Here is a 25,971-nt window from a genome sequence, read left to right as displayed (position 1 = left end):
AATATTTTTAAATGTATACCAGTCTTGTGGAAGAATATGCAGGTAAATAAGACCATGGTTTTGTAAAATGTGTGTTAGAATTTGTTTCATTTTGTAAATGGTTAAATACATTTCCTGGGTAACTTAGAAAATAAAGTTGCTCATCAGGTGAGGTACAGTCAAACTGATAATCATGAATACCCAAAGATCATGTACGTAATCTAAGTAGGTTAGTACCATCCTTGGCTGTTGTCTAACCTAATGTGTATTGTTCCTTAATTCAAAAGTGTAACTACAAGTGCATTGCACATTTTTGCCTTTTTAAACTTAAAGTCTAAAAGCCATTTTTAGATATGGAGGACTTACGCGGCTAGGAATTGGAGTTTGTATATGTGTATATATGGGACACTTTATGTTCTGGCCCAAAGTCAGAACTTTATAAAATCTTGGGTTTGTTCACTTAAAATAAAAAATAAAAAAAACCCTACTCTTCTCCTATAAATGTTCAGTCACATGTTGGAAAATTACTACTATTACTAAATTGTAAGAATGAGAGAGCAACATTGCACAGCAAGTTTTGCTTGTAATTTATAAAAGAGAAGTGCCCTCTGGGTTCCTGTATTTTGAAAAAAGAAGGATAAGGGCCAGCAGATATGTTAAGTGAGAGAACATATCCTGCCCATAATAGACTTGGCCTTTATCCTAATATAACAGAATCTCCTCTGCATAACTAGGCAATGAACTCATCTCCAGCTTTCATGTTTTCTATTCCATAACCTGTTCTCTCTTCCTCAGTTAGAGTCTCTCTGATGTGTGGCCCCAAGTCAAGTGTGATGTACCCTTGGGTCAAAAGCACCTTTCAGTTTTTGTCCTTGATGCGTTTAAAATTTTTTTAAAATATCTTTTATGTAGGTTTTGTAGTTATTCTCAAATAACTACAAATAACTATTGGTAGGAAGGTTGGTTAGAATGATTTTGTCCCCAATACCTTCCTATTCAATTGGAGGAAACCCACCTCCACTTAAGGCAAAGTTCAGATAATTTCTTCCTGAAGCTGTCCCTTAATTCATATATATATATATATATATATATATATATATATTTTTTTTTTGACAGGCAGAGTGGATAGTGAGAGAGAGAGACAGAGAGAAAGGTCTTCCTTTTTGCTGTTGGTTCACCCTCCAATGGCCTCTGTGGCCGACGCATCTTGCTGATCCGAAGCCAGGAGCCAGGTGCTTCTCCTGGTCTCCCATGCAGGTGCAGGGCCCAAGGACTTGGGCCATCCTCCACTGCCTTCCCGGGCCATAGCAGAGAGCTGGCCTGGAAGAGGGGCAACCGGGATAGAATCCGGCGCCCCAACCGGGACTAGAACCCGGTGTGCCGGCGCCGGAGGATTAGCCTGTTAAGCCACGGCGCTGGCCAATTCATAATTTTTAAAAAGTGTCTCCTCCCTGTGTTTTCCAGTGATCACATGTTCCAACTCTGTTATCCCACTGTCTACTGTAATACTTATGCCTGTGGCTTCCTCTCAGTCAAGCGTGAAGGCAGATATTCTGTCTTGATTACTTTTCTGTTTTTGGTAGCATGAACTTCATGTTCTCTGTAGGTATATAATATATCCACAATTACAATCATTGGTTCAATCTCACTGGGTTTTGATCAAATAGAATAGGTTTAAGAAGAAAACTCCTTTTCATTGGCCTCTTTATATTGTATGCTATATGTTTTCCCTTTTCTGTTATTTCTTATAGGTTCAGTGATAATGTTAGATAGTCCTTGACCCATGTGAACTAATGACAGTAGAGTCACAGCATGTGAAATAATTTGACCTGCAACATCTTTGAACCAATGTTTTGTCTACACCTGTCCTCAGAGGCTACACAAATGTTACAGTTCATTTTTAATAATTCAGCCAAGAGTGTGGAACATTTTTGCTTGAGATTTTCAATGGCTAGTCTGAAGGCATTTTGAGAGTTTTAAGCTGTGGAAGAAGAGAATATTGGGATCTAACACATAAATGCGTTAGAAAGTTAAACATAGGGGCCAGCACTGTGATGTAGTAGGCTGAGCCTTGACATGTGGCACCAGCATCCTATATGAGCACCAGTTCATATCCTGGCTGCTCCTCTTTCGATCTAGCTCTCTTACTATGCCCTGGGAAAGTAATAGAAGATGGCCTTGGACTCCTGCAACCTTCATGGGAGACCTGGAAGAAGCTCCTGGCTTCAGATAGACCCAGCTCCAGCTGTTGAGGACATTTGGGGAATGAACCAGCAGATGGAAGACCTTTGTCTCTGTCTCTCCCTCTCTCTGTCAGTAACTCTCCCTCTCAAATAAATAAATAAATCTTTAAAGAAAAAAAAAGTTAAACATATATGAGAAAGAAAATAGGGATTATATGCACATAATTCCATGTTTATTGCTTCAAACAAAACTTTTTCTTAAGAGGAATAGTCATGAAAATCAAAGCATAAAAGAGGGCAGGGGCTTTAAAAAAAGAAACAAACACCTCAATGTAAGGGCTGATGCTGTGGCATAGTGGGTAAGCCACTGCCTATGGTGCCAACATCCCATATGGGCACTGGTTGGATTCCCAACTGCTCCACTTCCAATCCAGCTCCCTGCTAATGCACCTTGGAAAGCAGTGGAAGGTGGCCCAAGTGCTTGGGCCCCTGTACCCATGTGGGAGACCCGGAAGAAGCTCCTGGCTCCTGGCTGCAGTTTGGCCCAGCTCTAGCCATTGTAGCCACTTGGGGAATGAACCAGCAGGTGGAAGATGTCACTCTCTTTATTTCTCCTTCTCTCTCTGCAATTCTGCCTTTCAAATAAAATAGAAATCTTAAAAAAAAAAAAAAAAAGCCTAGTGCAAGGGCTGGCATAGTGGTGTAGTTGGTAAAGCTGCTGCCTGCAATACTGGTATCCCACATGGATACTTAGTCAAGTCCCAGCTTCTCTACTTCTGATCCAGCTCCCTGCTAATGGCTTGGGAAAGCTGCAAAAGATGGCTCCGCTGCTTGAGCACCTGCCACCCATGTGGGAAACCCAAAAGAAGTTCCTGTTTCCTGGCTTCAGTCAGACCCAGCCCTGACCATTGTGGCCATCTGGGGAGTGAGCCAGTAGATGGAAGATTCTCTCTCTCTCTCTTCCCCCCTCTTCCTTCCTCCCTCTCTCTGTAACTGCCTTTCAAATAAATAAAATAAATCTATAAAAAAGTTTAAGCCTCAGTGAATAGTTGTTCTTCTGCACTCTCATAGCACAACAATCAATTCAGGAGACTTCTGTGACCTCAAAAGGGGCAAGGATTTTTTTCCCAGTGGCAGTCAGGCCACTCTGCAGCAGACACCAGCTGGATGTCCTCTAGTTCATTTTAATTCCAGCACAATCTGTGTGGAGATACTGTCACATCCCGCAGAATGAGAGCCCAGTTTCAGTGACTGCCCCACCCACATTGAATGTCAGCCCCAGGCCCTGGATTGTTTTACCTGTGCTTCTGAGTGAACAGCTATAAATCAGGGTTCCCACAACTGCCTTCTTGTGGTCAGCTAATTAGCTTAAGTGGCTTACAAAACTTAGGAAGATGTTTATGTTTCCTTGTTTATTATTTTAAAGAATATTGCAAGAAATAAACATGAGGGGATGCATAGGATAGGTGCGGGAGAAGGGATTCAGAGCTTCCACGTGCTCTTCAGGGCCCCACATTCCTGGAACCTCCAGGTGTTCTGCTACCGTCCTTTTGGGTCCTTTTTATGGAGACTGAGTGCTTTGAGTTTTTATGAAGACTGAGTGGGGAAACCAGTAAGACCTTTCCAGATTCTTGTTGGCCCCTCTGCAGAATCTTTCCTCTTGGATCTAGTGCAGGACTCCTGGAATGGGAGTCTTATCATCACCAGAAAGCAAGAAAGGTCAGAGAAAGGCAGGGAAGATTAGAATTTCTATGACTGCCTTAGGGAAGAGACAGTCTAGTTTCTTTAGAAATTAGAGAGGGAGTAAATTTTGAGCCAGGGACTGAGCAAAAACTAAAAAATTGTAATGCATCAATTAGTTTGGATATGACTGCTTCATAATCATAGTGACTCTTGCATACTATGTTGTAATTTTAAAAATTATTTCAAAATATTACAAAACATCCTAGAATCTTAGCATTAGGTTTTTAGAAAGTAAATGTTAAAATGAAATATTCAGTTGGAGCAGTTTATTATTGCCTAAGAAAAAAGGCTAGAAAAGCTAGTTTCTCCAGTCATGTTTTGTTTGAGCCATGATATCAGATTCATTCAGTAAATTTTAAATCTACTCTTTTAGTGATCTTTTTGCTTCCAGAACTTCCTCAAACTCTGATGACTATTTAAATATTCCTGTTTCATGAATGCCATCTTATGCACATATTAGAGGAATGTACCGGCAAAAGTACCTGAGATAAATGAGTATTAGAAGCTATCTCTTGGTTTATTTTGTGTTAAAATGTTTGAAGATTTTAGGAATGTAAAAATTAATCACTCCTTGTTGTGCCATATGATTGACTCTGATCCTCCTTAGGACAAAGTAAGGTAAATCTTATTTTAAGTTAAATTATTAATGAAAGAGTTGTTTCTTTTCCAAGTTAAATAAACTAAAAAGAAATGTCACTAAAAATATGAGGAAGTTTCCTGAACTTTTTCTTCCTTTTTTTCTCTATGTTGACAGGATTGTGAGGTGATATTAATAATGTAATACTAGTAAGTCCCATTCCTAATATTTTTAGGTACAAAGCAAATACAGGGGCTCAACATACGGAAAGCTTAAATGTTTAAAGGTTATAAATCAAGCTAACACATATTTTTTAATATGTGCTGATGTCCTTCTTTGAAAATGCTTTCATGACAAACATGCCTTCTTATTGACTTTGGAAGGTAAGGATCAAATTGAAGTCTTGTGAACTGAATGTTTGTGCCCTCCCCTCACCCCCATTCACATGTTGAAATCTGACTTACAATCTGATATTAGGAGGTAGAGCCTTTATGAGTGTACGCCATGTGGGTAGAGTCCTTCTGGATGAGATTGGTGTCCTTATTAAAGAGAACCCAGAAAGTTCCCTCACCCCTTTCTATCATAGAAGGACACAAAAAGATACCAGCATGTGAAACAGAAAGTAGGTCCTCACTGGATAATAAATCAGCTGGCTCCTTAATCTAGGACTTACTAGCCTTCAGAACAATGAGAAATTTGAATGTTTGTGGTCTAATGGCACCCAGCCTATAATATTTTGGTTGTAGCAGCCCAAACAGACTAAAACAGGGCCCTTGGGTTTTATGTCAAAATGAGGTAGTACATGGAAAGCCACTACTTGTCCTGCATTCCTTCTCTTCCCACCCCAACCAGAGGCTTCAGTATAGTCTAAGCTTTCTCTTAACCTGAGGCTGCTTAGACAGGCTATGTCCTGAACCCCAAGAAGGAGCGGTTGGGGCATAACTTTGGAGGGGATGTGTAGGGTCCTTATATGCAGATCCTCTTAACTAAGGAGTTCCTGGAGTGTGGCAAAAGAAAAGGGATCAAGAGAACTCCCTAAAGGGAGCAAGATGTGCTTTAAGCTAAAGCTGGACTGTACTGTCTAAAACTTATGTTGAAATTTTATTCTCATTTTAACAGTATTTAGAGGTAGGTCTTAAGAGGTGGTTAGTCAGTAAGGGTTCTTTTCTCATAAGTGGAATAAGTGCAAGTTCTGCCTTCTCTTGCTTTCTTGTGGCCCTTCTGTCTTCATGCAGAGGGATCCAGCATTCCTCTCCTCCTCAGAGAATGGAGCTGCAAGTCATTATCGTGGAAGCAGAGAAATTAGGCCCTAGCCTACCTGAACATGGATCTTGGACTTCCCATCCTTCAGAACAATAAGCCAATAATTTTTTTTTTAACCCAGTCTCTCTCTCTCTCTCTCTCTTTCTCTCTCTTTTTTTTTATTTGACAGAGTTATAGACAGAGAGATAGAAACAGAAAGTTTTTCCGTCCACTGGTTCACTCCCCAAATGGCCACTATGGCTGGCGCTGCGCTGATCCGAAGCCAGAAGCCAGGTGATTCTTCCTGGTCTCCCATGCAGGTGCAGGGGCCCAAGCACTTGGGCCATCCTCCACTGCCCTCCTGGGCCACAGCAGAGAGCTGGACTGGAAGAGGAGCAACTGGGACTAGAACCCAGTGCCCATATGGGATGCTGGCGCCGCAGATGGAGGATTAACCAAGTGAGCCATGGCGCCGGCCCTCCAGTCTCTTTTATCAGCACAAAATGAACTAAGACAAGGTGAAAACTAATGGTATTATTTATATTTGCAGAGTTTATAGTCCATGCTTGTTATTTTATGCAATTGTGTCCTATAAAGCTGTCACAAAAACTAAATCAGCATATATTGAACCATTGCTTCTGGAGGAAATACAGACTTATGTTCCTCTGGGCCACAGGTCACAACATTTTCATTAAGTCATTAACCCGTGGCCATGCTTTATGCATGTTTCTGCATAAAGACACTTCACTGAATGTATATTGTTGATTTATTACCATTGAATTTAGGGCTGGCAGCACTTTTACTTATGCCTGAATGAAGCTTACCTAAATATGTGTTTTCCCCATAGTGTACATCACAGGCTTCTCGCCCTAAAGAACACTAGATAGCATTGCATGCAGTCTGCTTGGGTGCATTTGAAGCAGGACAATTACCAAGAAAAAGCATACAAATGTGAAAAACATGACAATAAGTATCTTGTGGAACAGACACATTTGCAGTATGACAGCTGGAACATGAAGGCAAAGTTGCCTTGTTCAACCTCAGCTGAGAATGTGCATGTTGGGCATCTCAAATACTTCACCAGTCTTATATGTCTGTGATAATCATGGGAAAATCCAAGTGTTGGCTTTAGAGTTACAAATAAATTTTAGCAAGTAGGTGAATTTGTAGATGCAGAATCTGTGACTAATAAGAATTGGCAATATTTATATTAAAGGACTTACTATGGCCAAATATTGGGTTTTTTTGTTTGTTTATTTAAGATTTATTTATTTATTTGAAAGGCAGAGTTACAGAGAGACAGAGGCAGAGAGAGAGTGTGAAGTCTTCCATTCGCTGATTCACTCCCCAAATGGCCGCAATGGCTGGAGCTGGCCTGATCTGAACCCAGGAGGCAGGAGCTTCCTCCAGTTCTCGAACATGGGTGCAGGAGCCCAAGGACTTGGTCCTTCTGCTGCTGCTTCCCCAGGCCATAGCACAGAGCTGAATTGGAAGTGAAACATCCAGTACTTGAACTGGTGCCCATATGGGATGCCGACGCTGCAGGTGACAGCTTTACCCGCTACACCACAATGCCAGCCCCTACAATGTTTTTTAAAAACATTAAATTTTGTCCAAAATATATTCACTCACACAATGTGTTTTTTTAAAAACATTGTGAGCCATATGGACTTTTTTTATTATTATTATTCAGAATGCATTACTTATGTCAGGCACTATGCTAGGTACTCTGGATGTAGTAGTGAATAGTATGAACAAAGGTACTTGTTCTCACGAGTGGCTAATATAGCAAGCAGTCTGTCCATTGTTCAAGTAAGGAAATCTTATACAGTTAAGTAACCTTTAAAAAAGATTTATTTCAAAGGCAGAGTGGCATGGGGAGGGGAGGGGATATGAGAGAGAGAGATAGACAGACAGACAGACACTACCTCCCTCATCGGGTTCACTTCCAAAATGACTCCAACAGTGAAGACTAGGCCAAGTTGAAGCCAGGAGCCAAGAATTCCATCCTGGTCTCCCACTTAGGGGCAGGGACAGAAGTAATTGGGACAGTTTCCACTGTCCTCACATGTATGTTATTTTTTTGGTTTGGAACCAAAAAAACTGAGACTTCAACTGGCACTCCCATATGGGATGCCAGTGCCTCAGGTGGAGGCTTAGCTCGCTGTGCCACAGTGCAGACCCCCTGAGTAACTCTTCTAAGTTCACATGATTGGAGATAATAGAGCAGGAATCACAACTCAAATATTTCATATTTTTAAATAATTTTAGCTTTTTATTTGCTTATTTATTTATTTATTTGAAAGGAAGAAAAAGAAAAAGATTGTCTACTGGTTCATTCTCCAGATGCTTACAAGCTGGCACTAGGTGGGACCAAGAGCTAGAAGCCTAGAACTCAATCCACATATACCAAATGAGCATCTAGGACCCAACCAACTTGAACTAGCATCTGCTGCCTTCCAGGATGCACGTTAGCGGGACTCTGGAATCAGAAGCATAGCCAGGGGCCGGCACTGTGGCGTACCGGGTAGAGCTGCTGCCTGCAGTGCCGGCATCCAATATAGGTGCCGGTTTGAGTCCCGGCTGCTCCACTGCCAATCTAGCTCCCTGCTATTGCCTAGGAAAGCAGTAGAAGATGGCCCAAATCCTTGGGCCCTTGCACTTGTGTGGGAGACCCAGAGGAAGCTCCTGCCTCCTGGCTTTGGATTGGTGCAGCTCTGGCTCTTGGGGTTGTCTGGGGAGTAAACAAGCAGATGGAAGACGTCTCTCTCTCTCTGCCTTTGCCTCTTTCTAACTCTGCTTTTCAGATAAATAAATAAATATTTTTTAAAAAAATAAAGAAATATAGCCAAGCCTGAATCCAGGCACTCTGATATGGGCTATAAGTGTTCCAAATGGTTGTCTGAACCCTATGCCAAATGTCTGTCCCAAGTTTTTTATATTTTTTATCAATTTAATATCTTTAATTCTCTCATTTCATTGATTTTTCTGCTCACTAAGTAAGATGTCTTTCAAAAAAATTCTTCATTGAGCTTTTAGTTGTCACTCCTCTCTTCTTTATTGCCAAATATTGACTACCCATTGATGCCTCAGTCCACTGTCTTTCACCACTACCATTCTCCTAAATGGTACCTACTAAAGTTGCCAGTATTCCCAACTGGTCAAATGTAGCAGATTTATTGTGGCATTTGTTACTGTAGTGGATAGATCTTCCATTGTCCTTAAAACTACTTCTCTGAGTTTCTGTGGAACCTGTTTTTTTCCTGATTATCTTGTTGCTGACTACTTCTCTATTTTAACATTTTTTCCTTTTACTGATCTTAGAGTTACCATTCTTCAGTTTATCTTTGACCTTCTTCACTGACCACCAAATCAGGGAGTCTTAGTCTGAGACCCAAGTGTTTGTAGGGTTCTGTTAGCTCCTCAACTATATGCAAAATTATGTGTGTTTCTCCTCACCATCACCATCCCATATTTTTAAAAAATTATTTATTTATTTGAAAGACTGGTGGTAGAGGGGAGGAAGAGAGCAATTGACATTGTGATCAATTTTCCATGTACTGGTTCACTCCCCAGGTGTCTGCAACATCCAGTTTGTGCCAGGCTGAAGCCAGGAGCCAGGAATTCAGTCTGGGTCCCCCACAGGGGTGGCAAGTGGCCAACCACTTGAGCCATCTCCACTGCCTTCCCAAGAAAAAAACATTGGCAAGAAACTGGGTCAGAATCAGAACAGCCAGGACTTGAACCCCTATGTTCAGATATGGGATGACACATTGGCATTACAAGCGGTGGCTTAACCTGCTCCACCACAATGCCGTTCCCATCCCCCAAACTACTTATCAGATGCTCAGAAGAGTTCAGAACTCAAAATAAGTTGAAGCAGCGTCCTGCCTTTCTCTTTGTCTGTCCGGTATCTCTGACCCTCAGCATGCTAAGCACAGTTCCTCAGCTGTGCTGTGTGCTGTAGTTTCCTTATTGCCAGTCTGCCCACCCATCCTATCTTCTCATCAGTTCAGATTTCTTTCTGTGAAATAAGATTACGATTATGTCCCCATCATGCAAGACCATATGGCGTTTCAAGTAAGGACAAGTCTGTTCTTAGCACAGCAAAAAGTTCCTACATGATCTGCAGCCAGTAACTTTCCAACTTCATCTGCTAGCTTTCCTTATCCAACTATCCTTTACTCATTCTTAGTCTGTCTTACAGTTCTGTTATACATAAATTTAATCTATATTTAGTACATTCTTATCTTGTGTTTACTGTTTCTCTCTTCCTGGAATGTCCTTTCCCTCCCTTTCCCCCACAGTTACTCTATAGGCAAGCTCCTATTCATCCTTCAAGACCCATTCTTCAAAATGCAGTCAGATACAACCTTCATTACAAAACTTTTCCTGATTTACTCTAAATGAACAACTTTTTCATGCTGTCATCCTTCCCATTGCATAATTAAATGTTCACATTCCTTTTCTTTTCCATTAGACTATGCATCCAACAGGGGCATGGATCCTGTTTTGTTCACCATTGTCTACTCATTGATTGGTACAGTGTCGGGCTTTAGCAAGCTAGTAAATAAATGTACTTTGATGGATAAACACATTTTGGACTGACAATCTTTCTCACGGATTATATGTTCTCCTTCTAAATCCCAAAAATTTAAAGATTTTTTTTAAAAGCATGTTTTAATTATTTAGCTGTTAGATAAAATGATAAATGGTTGACTGCTTTTTATTAGGCAATATTTTGCTAAGCATTAGGTGGCAGTAGTGTGTTATACTTGACTTTACCTTTGTAATTTTTTTTTTCAGCTTTCATAATCTGAATGCAGTGTCAAAGTGTAAAAGACACAAGTGTGGTACTTTTATACCTAACTTTTTGTAACATGATCTTATTGGAAGTAAGTAGGTAATAATAGAAAATAAACAGAGCAGCAGCAAAGCACAGCCATGTCAGTCAATGTGTGTCTTTCTTTCCTCCTTAAACAGATATTCATTAGAGAATTATTTCTGTACCATCTTAACAGCACTTCCTCACTATTTAATGATTGTTTCATAATAACAGTGATTTGCAATAATGAAAACCAAAAATTATCTCAGAGAATATGTGTTTTCTTTGTTTCCTAAGATGCCTTTATTTCAAAAAGAGTATATTAAGTTCATTGAATTTAACTAGAGTTGTTAAATGCTTTGTTTTTCTTTTTTTACCCATCAGTTCTTGTCAGTCTTAAAGACACCTATTTTGTTTATTGAGTTTCACTACAGGTGAATTTTTGTCATCATTAAATAGTTAGAATTAAGGATTGTTACCTCCTCTCCAGCCTTGTGTATTTAATTCCACTGTTAATTTTTTGCTTTTAGTATACATTTAATTCCCATTGTAGTTTCCACACCTTTTAAAGTAAAACCAATGGAAATTATTTTTTGTTTAAGGAAATTTTGTGCATTTTGGATCCAAAGCAATATTTCTGCAAATTAAAGAAATAAACAACTCTTTTAGTAAACAGTTTCAGGATTGATTTGCATATGAGATAGGCAAAGTTAATCTCTGACAATCTTCCTTTTATCTTCTTTACTTTCTCAGAGGAAAAGCACTTCAGGGAATCAAAGCCTGTGTAGTAGTATCATTAATATGGTAGAATGATCAGTTAATAACGGAGGAGCACGAGGGCGTTGACAGAACACACCGCCTACTTAGCACCTGATGGCCTTGGTGGCCACAGAGCAGTGCTCCGAGTTGCAGTAGGAGAACAGCCCTGTAGGATCTGGACATGTACATCACCACTCTTATTTAGCATGGATGACTGTAGTTTGGCTTCAGTCAAGTCTTTAATTACATAAAAATCATGTCCTCCCTGAACCCAGAGAGCAAGTGAAGTGAGCCAGTACACTAATTACCATTTTTTGGAGATTGGAGGCAATGTTTACCTTGGAATTCTTTGTGTAGCTCATGTTGAGTATGTCATCAAAGACTTAATTTGATAAGATTTGGGTGGGGTGCCTGGCTTTACACTTACATTGGCTTTTATGTAGCTCACTGCACAAAATTTTAAATTGCTTTCATAGCTTATTTATGAGAGTACTATAAAATGGGAAAAACACATTATCTTTTGTTTCCATTCCTCTATGAACTTTTTGAAGCCCAGTTACACAATAATAAAGAAATGTGTCATGCTATACTTGGATATCGTCAAAAGAAAAAAAAGAAGTATGTTATTAGTAAAAGGAATTGGTGCAAGATTGTATTTAAAGTTAGTACATATTACAGTGCAAGTATATTGCAGAGTTCAGTCTTCATTTAGAAAAGATTTTGCCATGGACTGAATTCCTCAACCACATATCACGCTGTTCTTACATTTATTCATTTTGTGTGTTCAGTTCCTGCAGATCTGTCTCTTAATTCTTTATTTGGAAAACATCAGTACCTACCATAGAATTTCAAAGCTTTGCTTTCTTTCCGTGTTCTTTAGACTCTGCCCTCTTTTTCCCCTCACCCTTCCTTTTCTTCTCGTTTCTCCTTCTGTTCTCCTAACCCCCTTCTCCCACCATCTCTCCTTTCTCCACCACTTCCTTCTCTTTCCCTTCCTTTGCCGCCGCCTTCCATTCTCCTGCCCCTCCCCACCCCCACCCCCCCACCCCCACTTTCTTCTTTTTTCTCTTCTTTTGTTCCTTCTTGGAGCCACCAGTCATTTCCGAATGAGCTTCTTCATTGGATCTCAGAAGTAGTCAGTGTGACAGTGGCATTTCACAGAAGTTTAAAAAATACATTCAGATACCAACAAGTCTCTTAAAAATATTACTGTAAAATGGCTCTTTTGGAGAAGGTAAGTCATCATTAGAAATTCTAGTAGACAAAAAGATATGTACATTTCTTCACATTGTTCTGTCAGGATGGTTGCTGATGTGATCACACTGAAGCCTCACTCTAAGGCTCTCACTAAGGATCACAGGACTCTGTTATATGCAGAATTCCATTGTAAATAAGCTTATAAGACTTTTCACAATAATTCCTTAATAAGGACCACTATTTATGTTATGGCACCAAAGTGTGAGCTTTGAAAATAAGCTTAGGAAAGCTTATTTTTGTGTATATATTCTTTTAAGTTCTTAGCTTTTCACAAACCTTCTCAAACTGAAAAGGTAGTTTTTATAAATACTTAAAAATCACAAATTTGCTTTTCAGTTAGTTATCTGTGAATGTGTGCATGAATGTATATATTTCCTGTTCAGAATAAGCAAATCCACAGAGACAAAAAGTAAATTAATTAAAGGTTGCTGGGGGAAGGGGAAGAAAATAAGAATGACTACTGATGAGGACAGGGTTTATTTTGGGGGATGATTTAAAAACTCTGAAAGTAGATAGTGGTGATACTTGTGAAAGCTGTGATTATCCTAGAAACCCCTGCCTGAATTGTATACCTTAAGAGGATGAAATTCATAGTATGTGAATTGGTATAGCTTAATTTAGTTAGTGTTTTTTTTTTTTTTTAAACAATCAAACTTGTAAGATTAATGGTTTGGGAGAAAATAAAAATATAAATTTTTATTTAAAATCCTAGTGACTTTTGGGGCCGGTGCAGTGGTGTACTGGGTTAATCCTCCGCCTGCAGCACCGGCATCCCTTATGGGTGCTGATTCTAGTCCCGGTTGCTCCTCTTCCAGTCCAGCTCTCTGCTGTGGCCCGGGAAGGCATTGGAGAATGGCCCAAGTGCTTAGGTCCCTGCACCTGCATGGGAGACCAGAAAGAAGCACCTGGCTCCTGGTTTTGGATTGGCGTAGCGCCAGTCATGGTGGCTATTTGGGGAGTGAACCAACGGAGGGAAGACTTTTCTCTCTGTCTCTCTGTCTCACTGTCTAACTCTATCTGTCAAATAATAATAATAATAATAATAATAATAATAATAATAATAAAAGAAAAAAAAACCTAGTGACTTTTGAAGCAAAAGTAACTTTAACTTTTTTAAAAATTTATTTATTTATTTGAAAAGCAGAGTAAAGAAGGAGATGCAGAGAGAAAAAGAAAGATCTCTGTCCGCTGGTGCATACCCCAGATAGCCACAACAGCCAGATCTAGCCCATGCTGAAGCCAGAAGCCAAGAACTCCATCCTGATCTCCCATATTTGTGGCACGGGCCCAAGTACTTGGGCCATCTTCGTTGCCTTCCCAGGTACGTTAGCAGGAAGCTGGACCAGAAGTATAGCAGCCAGGATTCCAGCTGGCACTCCAATATGGGATGCTGACATAACAAGCAGGAGTTTAACCCACTTCTTTATAACACCTTTTATTCTTTTAAATAATTTCATTTAAATTAATGAGTTATGATAATGTAAGACCCATCTGCAGGATCAGTTGTGACCTACTCACACAGATTTTTGTCTGACTCTGAAAGCAATCTTTAGCTTATTACTCATTTGAATAACATCACTTATATTTTGTCTCAAATATAAAAGAAAGTTTTGGCTAAAAGTTGTGCAAGAGGCAGGTATTTAGAAGCAGTTAAAGCACTGTTTAGGATGTCTGCATATCAGAGTACTTGGGTTTAAGCCCCAGCTCCATTCATGATTCTACTTTCCTGCTAATTCTTACCCTCCTACCCTGGAAGGCAGCAGGTAATGGCTCAAGTTTTGAGTTTTTACCACCTACACGAGACCAAGATGAGTTCCCAGTTCCTGGTTTTGGCCTGGCCCAGCCTTAGCTATTGCAGAAATTTGGGATGTAAACCCGTAGCTCATCTCTCTCTTCTCTCTTTCTTTCTCTTCTCTCTCTCTCTTTCCCAAATAAATAATAAAAGAAGGGGCCGGCACTGTAGCAAAGCGGGTAAAGCTACCACCTGTGGTGCCAGCATCCCATATGGGTGCCTGGCTGCTCCACCGATCCAGCTCTCTTGCTATGGCCTGGGAAAGCAGTTGAAGATGGCCCAAGTCCTTGGGCCCCTGCACCCACGTGGGAGACCTGGAGGAAGCTCCTGGCTCCTGGCTTCAGATTGCACAGTTCTGGCCATTGCAGCCAATTGGGGAGTGAACCAGCTGATGGAAGACCTCTCTCTCTCTCTCTCTCTCTCTCTCTCTCTCTCTGCCTCTGCCTCTGCCTCTGCCTCTGCCTCTCTGTAATTCTGCCTTTCAAATAAAATAAATAAATCTTTAAATAATAATAATGAGTACTCATGTTATTTTTTAAGGGTCTTCTAATTATAAGCTGTTAATAAACATGGGTATGGATGGGTATTTAGCACACCATTTAAGATGTTGCTTGGGCACCTGCATGCTGTATAAGAGTACCTGGTTTTGAGTCTCAGCTGTGTTTCTGATTCCAGCTTCCTGCTGGTATGTTCTCTGTGAAGCAACAGATGATTGCTCGAGTACTTAAGTCCCCACCACTCATGTGGGAGACCTGGATTGAGTTTTGGGTTCTGACTTTAGCCTGGCCCAGCCCTGGCTGTTGTGGCCATTCAGGGAGTAAATCAGGAGATGAATGATATCTCTCACTCACGCTCTCTCTCTCTCTCTCTCTGCCTTTCAAATAAAATGAAAATAAATTTAAAAATTAAAAAATAAATGCAGGGGACTGGTGCTGTGGTGTAGTGGGTAAAGCCACTGTCTGCATTGCCGGAATCCCATATGGGCACCAGTTCGAGTCCCAGCTGCTCCACTTCCAATCCAGCTTTCTGCTGTGGCCTGGGAAAGCAGTGGAAGATAGCCCAAGCCCTTGGGCTCCCTGCACCCATGGGAGAGACCCAGGAAAAGCTCCTGGCTCCTGACTTTGGATAGATGCAGCTCCAGCCGTTGTATCCATATGGGGAGTGGGCCAACAGATAGAAGACCCTCCCCTCCTCTCTCTCTGCCTTTGCCTCCTTGTAACTCTGCCTTTCAAATAAATAAATAAATCTTTAAAAAAAGGAATACAAATAATTCAATGCTGTAGCAGAGCATAAGTAGAAAGATAAATACTTTTTGTGTAGTGAAGATAGTAATCAACTAGGGCAAACCTATTTAGGAACAGAGGACTTTTCCTTGTCTTTTTAAAGGAATATATATACTTAACAATTTCTAGTTTTCTTAACTGGTTTGGTTTTGATGCAAATAAGGAACTTTTGTAATTTAAGAGGATAGTCTTCATTGATAATTACAACAAATAAGACCAAGGAGATTAGTAGGAAGACCTCCTATACCTGAGGAATATTGGGCAGTGATTTTACTCTTTTCCAATTTATTCATCCATGTCCTTCCAAGATAGACTCTTCTATGAAAGGTTATTATGGAAGCTTGTTGCATTGCCAAATGTCAGAGGGGAACTGTGATCTCCTACAGCCAAACTTAGTTCAGCTTCTGTTTAACATGAGAGTTCCCATTGTCTGCATCCTTTCCTTCTAGAAACCTCCAGGACCCAGTGCTGAGAGCCCTTATGCCCATGACTGGCCTCGTTCTAGCCATACTTGATTCTTGACTCCTAGTGTTGGTGGCAGTGGTGACACCATAGCAGGGTGAGCCTGAGAGAGAAAAACTCAGGCCTCTAACCTCTTTCAGAGGTGGAAGGAAAGCAAGGCCTCAGAAATGAACCTTGGCTTCTTCAGAAACTGATCATGACTTGGGACTAGTGTCCTTCAGCGCTGCTGGGCAATATTTTAGAGCAGGGTGAGGTTGCTATGTGAGAGATTCAGATGAAAAGGGGAAGAGTTAGAGAGTGTTGGTAAGGGCCAAATAGGACTAACAGTGTTTGAAGGATAAGAGCAAAGACATGGAGTTATTTGGAATTAAGTTTCAGTGGCTGAAACTTCAGTTTTTTCTTTGTCTTATTTTGAGAGGAAAGGGATTAAGAATATGCTAAGTATTTTGAAAGAAAAGATTCTTGGTTTATATAAAATTATAAAAGAATAAGAATCTGGTTTTATTGAAATATAATAATTCTTTTGCAAATCACAAGTAGTTTTTCATGAAGAACACTGAAGAATGCTGTCAGATATTATGATCTGATGTATTAATGTCTTACCACTCATAATTTACTCAACTTAACCTTTTCAGTTTTATTTCACAGCAAGTGTCCTCTTTGGAGGACATTTCTTTTTCTTTTTTTTTTAAAGATTTATTTTCAAAAGTCAGAGTTCCATAGAGAGAGGAAAGGCAGAGAAAGAGAGAGATAAGTCTTCCATCCGATGGTTCACTCCCCAAGTGGCCGGAGCTGTTCCGTTCTGAAGCCAGGAGCCAGGAGCTTCTTCCAGGTCTCCCACGATGGTGCAGGGGCCCAAGGACTTGGGCCATCTTCCACTGCCCTCCCAGGCCATAGCCCAGAGCTGGATGGGAAGTGGAGCAGCTGGGTCTCAAACCAGCGCCCATATGGGGTGCCGGAGCTTCAGGCCAGGGCAGTAACCCACTGTGCCACAGCGCCGGTCCCTGGAGGACATTTCTTTAATGTATTTTAACTGTATTTCGAGGTGACGAGTACCTTAAAATACAGTGATGACCACACCTCTAAAACATGAGAATTCTAAATGAAAATAACTCACATTAAGCTTTTATTCAGTGTTCCTGTGTGTGTTGCTTGTTTAAGTTCCTCAGTGGTATTTGGCAATATAATCTGTCTGAAATTTATGTCCACTGTGATATCATAGAAATTCAACAGTGGTCATACTGGGGGTTGGCCAGACAGTAATTGAATGAAACTGTTTGACAGTTTCCCTCTGTCCTATTCTCTGTTTGCTGTAGTTTGTTTTTGTTTTTTGTTTTGTTTTGTTTTGCAAAACTAAAAATATTCTCCAACCGTCTTTATGTTGAGATATTGATAAGATCTTCTGATGTTTTGACACTTACTCCCTTTTTGGTGGTATTGGCATGTTGAAACAGTAACACTTTCCCTTCAAGAAGAGTTGGAGGGCAAAGAAAGGGACATTAGGGATTTTTTGAATAATATGACTTTGCTCATATTTCAGTCTGACAGCTTCCATTTAGTGTGTTTTGTGCTGCTGTAACAGAACTTTCAGACTGGATAAGTTACAATGAACAGAAATAAATTGGCTCTACAGTTCTAGAAGAAAAAATGTCCAAGATTGAAGGGCTGGCATCTGGCAAGGGCTTTCTTGCTGTACCATCCCATGGCAGAAGAAAGTGAAGAGGCAGAAAAGGAGAGAAGAGCACAGAAGGGGGACAAACTCTCTTTTTCATAACGAACCCACTCGTGTTAATGATGTTAATCCATTGGGGAGGGAAGAGCCATCATGTCCCAGTCACTTCTCAGGGGTCCCATCTAATATTGTTACAGTGACAGTCAAATTTCAGCATGAGTTTGGGAGGAGATAGACATTCAAACTATAGCAGCTACAAATCCTTTTTTTTTTTTTTTTTTCCCTTTCAAATATACTGTTATGGATCTTGTCCCAAAGTTTGAAAATTTTAAAGCTGTGGGATAAAAGCACTTTCCTATATTATTTCCATTCACAGTGTCAGCTGAATAGAATGACATGGTAAATACTTGTTTGCTAGGAAAGAGGATGAGAAAAAAGATACAAAATGCAAAACCTCAGATTAAACCTAAAATTTATCCATCCACCCATCCAGGGCTGACTAAAATCAGTCAGTTTCAGGTTTTTTGCTTTTGGGGGAACATGTTACATGTCCAGAAGTATTTATAGAGGACACTTTTGCAAAGAGGCAGTGTGTTAATCTCTGTACAGATACAGATAGAATTAAGGTACAGTGTTTGTAATCAGTGTCTATCTAACATTATATGACAATATATACAGCTGGAATGGTAGGTGGAAGTACATTTATTGTAGCATTTTACTCGTAAGGGTAAAGAATATGACCATAATTCATTAAGCAATAAGTTCCACTTAAAACTTATTAGCTGGACTAAATACATATGTAAGATTTGAAGAAAATACAGAAGGTGGACCTTTATCCATGTTACCCCCTTAAGATTAGGGGTTACTTCTCTTGAGGAGAGGAATATTAAGGTAGCTAGGTAGAAATGAGCCTATGTGTGTCTGAAGGTCCTAAGAAAAATAGGAATTTCTGTATGATGCAACAAGGAAGTAAGCCTTGGAAGCTAACCAGCATTTACCTGTCAAAAGTCTTGTCATTGTTCTATAACCTGATTTATAGTTGATTGTCTTTTTTGCAAGCAATATTTTATATATCAAAATATCAAAATCAGAACTTTGTAATAAAGGATTAATGTATGTGGGCAGTTTCCCATAAAATCATACAGGGAGGGTGTGTGGCACAGCAGATTAACCCACTGCTTAAGACCCCTGCTTCCTTATGGGAGTGCCAGTTTCAGTCCCTGCTTCTCTGCTTCCCACCCAGCTTCCTTCTAATGCATTCTGCAAGGCAGCAAAAGATGGCTAAGGGCTAGGGCCCTGCCACCCACATGGATGACCCAGATGGAGTTCCATGCTCCTAGCTTCAGCCTGGCACAGCCTGGCTGTTCCAAGCATTTGGGAAATGAATCACTATATGGAAAATATCTCTCTTTCTTTCTGTTGCTCTGCCTTCCATATAGATGAAAATAAATAATTGTTTAAAAAACAAAAAAACTCATATTTACTTGAAAGAAATACCATTTAATTTCTATTTCATAAATTGCCTAGCCAGTAAAAAGATCATTTCAAGCAATTGAATAATAAATCTTCATCAAAACCTTTTAGAAGTTATTAAAATTTTAGACTGCATATGCTGTTTTTACAATTCTTGCGTATTTTAATTTTTTCTCTTCTAATTGAAAAACTTATGTTTATGTCAGTGTTCAGTAGCCTGATAAAAATTATACCTCTCTCTTAGAAAAAATTCAGCAGGTTAACATAGCATTTTCCCCCCTTTTTGTTGGGTATGCATGCTTGGAGAGATGCATCTGTCATAGAAAAATCTCTATGAAGCACTAATTTTCTGACTTCCACTTAATTTCCCTGATCTAAGCAGTAGAGGCTAACAGTGTGCTTCTCCACTTTAGCATGCATGACAATTGCCTGGAGAGTCTGGTGAAACACAGATTCTAAATTCCCCTTCTGAAAGTTTGGGATTGAGTCCAAGAATTAGTTTTCTAACAAACGCTCGGATGATGCTGATGTGGCAAATCTGAGGACACGTTTTGAGTAGAATTGGGGTGACACATTGTGACAGTCACTCCAGAGTTACTAATTTAGAAAGTGTTTAGACTTACTATGTGGAGAGAATCTAAAATGAAAACAAAATATTCCACATTGGACAAGCCATTGCCATAAAATCTCAGCTAAGATTTCATAATTAAAGTGTTAATTATCAATTAGATAATTACTCATTAGCAAGCACAACACATACTAATACTGATAAACTATTAATATCATTTCTTGTATATCTTTTGTAATATCATGAGTGATTCTCTTTTTTCACATTAAGACAGTTTCTTAATTTTTTGTTTGTGTTAATTTTTCTCACCCTCAATAAATGGCTTGGGAATTTAAAGAACATGAGTTCATGTAATTGAAAACTGTCCCAAAAATGTGAGGAAATTACATTAATCATAAGTTATAAGTGTCAAGTCATTTGAGAATAGTAAAATATCAGTTTGCTAAAACTTTGAGAATTGACATTTTTGTACTGTTAATCGCAGATCCTGTCATTCTCAGTATTTTTAGTGTTGTGACATGTTTATGATAGTTTGATTTTGGATGTTCTTTAGTTTCCGATTCAGCAACACTTAACTTTTTAAATTGTTTTTAAGTTTTTGGAGTTGACAGTGCACATAGTAATAATACTATGTTTCAATAAATTATAACATAATGCAAACTTTTTGCTAATTTGTAGTAGTTTTTTGGTTAATTTTCAATGTTTTATTGCACTCTTCTCCTCATTAGTATTGGGATAAATTTCTCATTTTTCCCCCAAATCTTTGAAAGATTTACTAAATTCCTTTTTTAAAAATTTTGACATCTCTAAATGTATTTTTTGTTGAAATATGGTCATTGAAAAAAAAAACAGTTATTAAGTATCAGGTTTGGTGAGTTTTCATACAATGTAACCACCACAAAATATTTCCATTCCTATAGAAAGTGTCCCCGTGCCACTTTACTTTATTCCCATCTTGTATTCCCATCTGGAAAGCAACTTTGATTTCTATCACAATGCAATAGATTTACTGGAATTTGGATTTTGTATCAATGCAGGCATATGGTATGAACTCTTTTATTCTTTTACTCAACATGCTTTAGATACTCATTTATGCTCTTGTGAATGTGTAGTTTTTTTTTTCTTCTTTATCATTCAGTAGTATTTCTTTATATGGGATTTAATCAAATTTGTTTAGCCAGTCCTCTGTTGATGGTATTTGTGGTTCCAAATTTTGCTGCTGCAAATAATACTGTTAATACATAATACTCTTATGAGTCTTTTGTCGATATGTGTTTTTGTTTTATTTCTCTTAGGTAAATATCTAATAGTATAATTTCTTAATCATGGAATGGCGGTAAATTTATTACAAACTACCAAGTGTATAAGAACTCCAGTGTTTTCATATCCTGACCAACATTTAGTGTCCCCAGTCTTTGTTTTTTTGTTTGTTTGCTTGTTTGTTTTGTTGTTTTGTTTTTTTTTTTTTTTTTGGATTTATCTTATTTGTTTGAAAGGCAGAGTTAGAGGGGAGAGAAAGAGAGAGAGAGATCGATCAATCCAGGTTTCCCCCATGGGTGGCAAGGGTTCAAGTACTTGGGCCATCTTTTGCTGCCTTCCCAGACACATTAGCAGGGAACTGGATCAAAAACGAAGCAGCCATAGTTGGAACCAGCACTTGTGTGGATATGGGTTCTGGCATTGCAGGTAGCGGCTTAACCTACTATGCCTCATCAGCCCACAATCTTTTTTATTTCCACTATTTTATTAGGTATATACTAGTATCTCATTGTGATGGTAATTCATATTTTCCTAATAACTGATGGAAAAAACTCGAGTTTTTTCCACAGTGTTTTTCCATCAGTTTTATTTTATTTAGAAATGTATCTGTTCAGAGTTTTTTTTGTCTTTTTGTCACTAATAGGACTTTTTTTTGTATATTATGAATAAAAGTCCTGATATTTATGCAGTAATATTTTTTCCCAGTCTGTTGGTTGTCTGTTTGTTTTTTTGGTGGTTTTTGATGAGCAGAAAATTTCAAAATTTTATGAAATTCAGTTTATCAATTTTGTGTCATATACTTTGTGCTTTTTGTTTTCTGTCAAAGCCGTCTGTGCCTACTCTATGCGGTAAAGGTATGTTTCCTTCTAGAAGTTTTACTTTTATGTCTGTGATTCATCCTGAATTAACTTTTGTGTGTGAAATGAGATACGGAATGCAGTTGTATTTTTTCCAGATGGTTATCCAGTAGTTTCAAAACCATTTGTTATATAAATGTTCTTCTTTCCTCATTGACTTGCTATGACTTCTTTGTTGAAAGTCAATTGACCATATATGTACAGTCTGTCTACTTCTGGACTCTCTATTCCATTCCACTGATCTATTTGTGTATCTTCAGACCAGAAGTATAGTCTTGATTGCTGTAACTTTATAGTAAGTCTTGAAATGTAAATAGTAGCACATTGCCTTACCCATTTCTTTAAAGTAATCTGCTGGAATTTTGGGAGGGGTTTTATTAATGTATCAGTTTAGTGGAAATGGACATGAATCCTTCTATTCATGGATATGTTCTTTCTTTCCATTTGTTTATGTCCTTTTTGATTTATCTTAGTGCTATTTTGTAGTTTTAAAAAATGTAAAAGTCATGCATCCTACCATTAGTTTTTCCAGAGTGATTCTATAGTTTTTGTTTTGTTTAATATTTTTTATGATCCTGTTAATGGTAATTTCTTAAAATTTTATTTTCTAATTGTTCCAGGACTTGCTGATTTCTTAATTTTTAGTCCATTGCTTCCAAGGTAGTAAGTTCTTGCAGCTCAAACCAAATGAATTTCATTTTGATGCTAAAAGAAAATGGAAGTCAGTCAAAATAAATGAACTTTGCAACATTAATTTTAGAATATCTATTCTGTTAATTAAAGGATCTTTTCTCTACTTCACTGGTGAATATTGTCCTCAGAACTCTTTGTTATCCATAAGATTCAGCTGGCAAACCCCTAGAATACAGAGTAAGTGAATGAATGATATTTGGGTAGCTTTGGAATCTCAAAAGTGGGAAGGTTTGGGTAGTGGGGATCATAGGAAAGAAGGACAAGGAATAAAGTAAATTTTGACAAGAGAAAAAATAACTTGTCTTTTTATGGTGATAACAAATGATTGAGGCTGCCTCACAAAGGAAGTATCATATTTAGAAATAGGGAAAATTAATATTCACTTTGGGATTGACAAGTCTTTAAATCTTTAGGGACTTGTTTCCCATTAGCAACAGAAAATTACTTCAGATTTTAATGCTAAAAATATGCATAATATTGCAACCATTTTATTACTAGGCCTCGTAATTCAAACTTCTTAAAAAGTTCTAATGTCTCTTGTGTTCCAGCATAGAAATATTTGGACTGTGTTTTGATTTCTTGTTGCTACAAAATTTGACACAAACTCAGTGACTTAAAAGAATTTTATACTTGCACAGTTCTAGAGACCAGAGACCAAAATTAGTATAACTGGGCCAAGATCAAGGTGTTGGCAGGGCTGCAGTCCCTCTGGAGACTCGGGAAAATCCATTCCTGGTTTCTTCCAGCTGCTGATGACTGGTGGTGTTTCTTGACTTGTGGCCGCATCACTTCAGTCTTCCAGGAGAGTATCTTCATGTCATGTTCTCTGTGTGTGTCAAATCCCCCTCTGCCTCTTTTCTTTTAAGAACATTTTGATTTGCATGTGGGCCTCCTGAATAATCTCCCCATTTCAAGATCTTTATCTTTAATTTTTATTAATTTTTTCAAATTTTATTTAAGTTATGCAAGTTTCATGTATTTCATATATACAGATTTGGGGGTATAGTGATACTTTCCACCCTACTCTCCCATGCCCCAACCCTTCTCCCTCCTCCTTCTCCCATTCCCACTCTTAATTTTTACAAAGATCTATTTTTAGTTTACTTAATGCAAGATCTTTATCTTAATCACATCTGCAGATTGCCTTTTTTTCCAGATAGAGTAACATTTACAAGAACCAGGGATTAGGATTTGATATATTTGGGGGCCCGCTATCAGATTACCCCAGGCTATTACAATTTTCATTTTTTCTGGCAGTTGTTACCAACAGATTGGACTGAGGCGTTCAGCATACTAAATGACATTGTATTGTTATAATTGCCATTTCTAAATGCAATATAGCTATTTAATGGATGTTATGGAATGATATTAAATTTTAGTAGCACAACTGAATAGACTTCAAAGCTTCAGAGCTAATCATTTCAAATAGCAATCAGAAAATGGTAATTAGGAAGAGATTGAATTGTACTTTGACTATCAGAGAATATATATGACTCAATAAATTTAGCTACAGGTTTTTTTTTTAAGGTTTATTTATGTATTTGAAAGTCAGAGTTACACAGAGAGAGGAGAGGCAGAGAGAGAGAGAGAGAGGTCTTCCATCTGCTGGTTCACTCCCCAATTGGCCGCAATGGCTGGAGCTGCAGCAGTCGGAAGCCAGGAGTCAGGAGCTTCCTCTGGGTCTCCCAGGTGGGTACGGAGGCCTAAGGACTTGGGCCATCCTCTACTGCTTTCCTAGGCCATAGCAGAGAGCTGGATCGGAAGTGGAGCAGCCGGGTCTCGAACTGGCTCCCATATGGGATGCCGCTGATTCAGGCCAGGGCGTTAACCCACTGCGCCACAGCACCAGCCCTCAGCTAGAGATTTTAATTTGGGGAAAACAGGAACTAATTCCTGATTTTGTAGAACTTTCTTAATCAGATGATTAGGTCTAACCTTTTCTATTTGTTGTACCAAGTAGACTTTATATAATGGCCTAATAGAAATTACTTTTCTTTTAATCTGTGCTCCCACTCTGGATGTTTAGAATGTTTCTTCCTGTGCTTTACTTAACACTTGTGACAGGTTGAGATTAAGAGTTTTCACATGTAACTCTATCTTAAATGTATACTGATGGCATAGCTGAGTATGTTGCATGGAATAACATTTACACAGATGGTCTTCACATAGTCTTAGGAATGGATCAGATAGTGAACTTTAATACAGCCAACTCTATTTTGACTTTGGCATGCTTCTTGACTATCCCAACTTCAGGGATTATTAAAATCTCAGAATCGGAATACTTTTTTGAGTATCATTTAGTGAATTGTGGACATAAGAAGATGAATCAGTAAAGCTTTAGTTTCCTTTTCTGTTTTTCAGTCATGATATGGATCTGTCATGGGAGGAGTAGTTTGCCAAAGGGAAAGTAGAGCTTAATTCTTATTGTTAAACCCTCCCATCATGTATAATGTTTTCCAGTTCTGTGTATTGAAATATCACAATACCTTTTGCTCTATTCATAAGTATCATCAGTAGTGTGGGGAAGTTCATTAAGAAGTTGACTTCATTATTAAAGGCAATACTCCACAATATAATGAAAAACGTCCATACTTTCTGAATTCTCCATTGGAAATTGAAGTCATTTGGTTCATGTTACTTGCCACAACTTATTGAGTAGCTTTGGCCTTAGCTACTTGGATAATAAAATGGTATGGTACTTGTAATTTTTTGTGTACTTTTAATTTCTGTAAAGCAATCAATAAAAGAATTTAAATGATCATATCATTATTTGAAGAGTATGTGAACAACCACATTGATATGTCATGAAATGGTAATATGGTTATTTGCCTGTTTTATTATCAAAACTTGAATAAAAGAATACAAAATAAACTGCTTCCCAATCATCTAAACTTCTTTTTGAAATTAAAATATGTTCTATAATCTATTGGATAAAACTATTAGAATAATTACTGTTTAAAATTCTAAATAAAAACTATTAAATGGTTCCCTATTTAACTGAGAGTGGAAAAATTACATATCTGAATATCTGCTACTGTTAACCCATATTACTTAAGTGAAATAGCCCTAAATTTAAACTTTCCTCATTTTGTTTGTTATGGAGAGATTAATTGCTGAAAAGCAAATGATGTTGTGATCCTTTCTGAAGAACTCCTAGGTAAAAAGAGAAGGAAGAACCACAGAGAACATCAGAGAAAATAAGAAAGGGGACAGTACAAGAGAGATATCCAGTGAGCCACATGTGCATATTCAGGGCTGAGGAAGAAGATGAAAAGTGTTTTTATTTTTCTAATTAGTTACATTTCTATCTTAAATCATTGTATGATGTAATTTCATGAAGAAAACC

General features: G+C 38.4%; 1 protein-coding gene across 2 annotated transcripts in view; it reads left to right on the top strand.

Annotated features, from left to right (window-relative positions):
• The window catches only part of DNAJC24 (DnaJ heat shock protein family (Hsp40) member C24), a 68,502-nt gene that overhangs the window by 21,197 nt on the left and 21,334 nt on the right, over positions 1 to 25,971 (top strand). The window lies entirely within an intron of this gene.

This window comes from Lepus europaeus, chromosome 7 (assembly GCF_033115175.1).
Source record: "Lepus europaeus isolate LE1 chromosome 7, mLepTim1.pri, whole genome shotgun sequence".
Classification (NCBI taxonomy): domain Eukaryota; kingdom Metazoa; phylum Chordata; class Mammalia; order Lagomorpha; family Leporidae; genus Lepus; species Lepus europaeus.
Note: the sequence above shows the minus strand (reverse complement) of the source record. Positions and strands in the feature narration are given on the sequence as shown.